Consider the following 3,719-nt stretch of genomic DNA (forward strand, 5'->3'; position numbering starts at 1 on the left):
ATATGTGGGTTGTATAAGTCAGTTTGATTCAGCTGGGTCTATATTATGTATTGTACGTGTTGTTATGTTATGGCAGCCTTGTTGGTTTGTATGCCCTTTCATGTCATGATACGAATAAAAGAGGCTACAGATATACAAAATGTTATGACCCATGGAGATTCTCATATACATATCATGTTATTTGTAGTCTGGTTTGACTACACTGGATGTATATGCATTACGTGTCTATAATTCAACTTGACCACAACTGATAAATTTAGTTACAGGGGTCTAGGTCGGACCCCAGTCGCGGCCTATGGGGTTGGGTTGTGACAGAAGTGGTATCATAGCAGTTCGTCCTTGGATTGTCTACAGACCGTGTCTATTAGAGTCTTGATTATCGATGTGTTGCATGCCACATCTATAAACAGGAAGCTACAGGACATTTAGAATGTTACATTCCTTTCATATCTCAGATCGTGCTATAGATCTGAGTCATAGAAAACCTTCTTATACTAACCTTGGCTTTTAGTAGAAGGACGACATCAATAGAAGAAAGTATTTGACGACATGGGCAGTTATAAAGCACGTAGGTAAGTAAAGGCATGGGAGATATCTGTTGGGTAAGGTATAGATATATGATTGAAATGTGAAGTCAAAAAATGAAGGGAAAAGTAGATAAGAAGTGCAATAGATGCAGTTTGAAGTTGGACATACGAGGTAAGTCCATTATTTCTATATTATTGTTGATATTGAACGCCCTGTGTGGCTGCGATATGAGATGACATTAAAAGCCCTGTGCAGCTGTGATATGATACGTATATATATATATATATATATATATATATATATATATATATATATATATTGGTCCTGTGAGGCATTGTTGGTATTTTCTGCGTGTAGGTTGTGGGATAGTAAGAAATATAGAGGAAACTTTGCCTGAATTTTCGTAAAATAAAAAGAGAATGAGATACAAGGATGCAGTATGTCTTGAAAGGTCATTCCCTCAACAAGGATGCAATTTGGATAAACCATGAGTATGGTTGACCTCGAGAAAGAAGTTAAATACTGAATTGATGGCGATGGGAACTAGGAGGTCGATATTGATGTGGTAAACCAAAGTTGGAAAGGACTTAGGACCCTAGGGAGATGAGTTAGGGAAGATTGGTAGACTTGGATAGAATGATGTATTAAGGCATCGACTGACTTGATATACACGGATAACCTGTGATTGGCTATTAGTAAAATAAGTAACGGTATGATTAAGACAAGGGAAATAGAATCGTGATTGATATGAAGTACTAATAAGACAACTTGGGAGATATTGAGGGTGGGACCAACTAAGAAGGGCAAATGTCCAACGATTGGGTCTCATTTTTGTTGAAAAGTACCATGCCCTCAACCCTAAGTTATAAACTAGATAAGTTGTTCACGACTCGAGGATAAACTCAGAGGGAGACCATGTGGGTCAAGTGTTAAGAAGTACTGTGATGTTTAAGGGATTCTAGTTTTCTTTTAACGGTGATTGGAAAGTGTTCTATAATAGCAGTTTAATAATTCTCCACTGACTAATTAGAGAAAGAAATTCTAACAGAAGCACCCTAGAGAGAAGTTATGAACTGAATATGAGTATGAACTAAAAGGGGGATTTGTAAGTATAAATTTAAAGGTATGGTACAACAATATGGGGATAAAGTAAGACCGCTAGTAAGGCGCACTTGGTATGTGCTGACTAAGCTAAAAGCCTGTGTTGGGTACACAGTAAGGGCAAAGGGCATAAGGTATAAAGGAATAAATGGTGCAACTTACATTCACCCCAAGAAACAAAGGATATAGGTTGGGATAAAGCTACTACCCCGAGAGAACCTTGGACAATCATCACCAGGAGATAAGTGTTGCCTATTTAAAATCAGAATGGCTATAAGTGTGGATTAACCTTTCCTAAAGATAAGTAGAATGTGGCCTTAGACGATTTATTCCATGGGTCTCATTACTCACGTATAGATTAATAGATGAGGTGTCGCACTATGTATGGAAAGGTTCTCGTTGCTTCGTGATTTAGTCAAGGTTCAGTATACGAATAATCAGGTTATAAAATATACAGAAACACGGGGACATGACACAGTACCAAGTAGATTGGGGAAAGAAATTGAACGAATTTAAGATTGGACATAAAGACACAGAGCAAGGTATAAGCAGATAAAGGTGTAAGTACCCTCTAAAGGGGGGAAGCCAATGAGAAAATTGCAAGGGTAAGGTGGAGGCAATTGATATGGCAACATATTTAAGATGGATGTCTAAACGTCAACAGGATCCCTAGTTGAACCAAGTTAGGAAGGTCTAGAAGTCACCAATAATTGGATAGAAGTCAGAATGGATGATTTAATATTAAAAGGTGGTTGTGCATAAAAAAGCAAAAGAGTATAGCGATGAACGGATATTGAATAACTCAAGAGACACTACAAAGGATAATGATAGTATGCTAGGTCAAAAGCCAAATACTAGCTATAGAGTTGGTCGCAAATGATGTTGCGATAGATAAATAACCAAGGAAAAGGAATAGAAAGCCTCCTATGGTAGGAGATGACATGAGCAAAGAATGAACAAGGGAAAAGAAAGAAGTGCGACAAGATGGGACGAACGAGACAACGCTAAGTTATTTCATGTATTCTCTCATATTCTTGTAAAGGTAAAGAATGACACGAAAATGTGTCTAAAAGGTTACAAGCGGGGGTAAGGAAAATTATTAAATGATTTAAATAAGACGGGAGGAACTAGCTAGTTACTATAGGGTTAGCGAGCTCATATATCAAATTCCTTCAAAATTATGCCAGCTAATGATAGACAGAGCTCAAAGCGTCTCTAAAGGTCACTATATGAAAGAACTTTAGCACTACTCAGTAGCCAACACTAATAAATGGGTGCATACGAAAAGGGGTAAATATAATAGGAGAAGTTAAATCAAATGACCAAAGAAGGACATGGTCATGGTGGAACTAAAGATCTACCCCTATACTGGTTGCAAGATAATAGAGGAAAGGGCAAGGCGAAACATGTAGAATAGTAAGACGATGCTGAGGTAAATCTTGGGGTGAGTTGAGTTCTTTACACATTATTGCAAGGAGTACAATGGAATGTGACATGAGGACTTCCCAAGGAGGTCACCCATCCCAGTATTACTCTCGCCCAAGCACGCTTAACTTCAAAATTTAGATGGAATTTAGTGCGTTAGTGCTTGTATGATCGTGCGAGATAGAAGAGTCTGAACTAGCGGAAAGGAAACGACATGAGACTATGTACCCAAAGTATTACAAGATACGTTAAGGGAGTTGTAAAAAGGGGTTAAGAAAAACAAGAAGGATTAGCTGATTACTAACCGATGGCGGACTTATATGCCAAATTCCTTCAGAATTATATCAGGTAATAATAGACGGAGCACAGAAAGATTATGAAAGCCAACTCTAAGGTTGAAAAACAAAACCCAAAAGGGTGAGTGCCAGCTAAAGTTTTGAAAGGAGTTGAGAAGGACTATACGAGGCTAAGGAATCCCAAATTATCAACTTCATTACGAAGCTTTTTTATACTCTGCGAGAGTAGGGTACTATACGGGTTATTGTGAGTAGGATAACGAATTAGCCCATTTGATTTCAATTAAGACCACCTATGCAGCTGAAACTAGGTAAAGTTATAGGTCAAGGAGGTAGTCAAACTCTATGAGGTTCCCCCAGTTATAATTA

General features: G+C 37.9%; 1 pseudogene; it reads right to left on the reverse strand.

The window, feature by feature from the left end:
• Positions 1–3,113: 3,113 nt before the first annotated feature.
• Positions 3,114–3,231, reverse strand: LOC129904745 (5S ribosomal RNA; annotated as a pseudogene).
• Between the last annotated feature and the right edge of the window lie 488 nt (positions 3,232–3,719).

This window comes from Solanum dulcamara, chromosome 9, assembly GCF_947179165.1.
Source record: "Solanum dulcamara chromosome 9, daSolDulc1.2, whole genome shotgun sequence".
Classification (NCBI taxonomy): domain Eukaryota; kingdom Viridiplantae; phylum Streptophyta; class Magnoliopsida; order Solanales; family Solanaceae; genus Solanum; species Solanum dulcamara.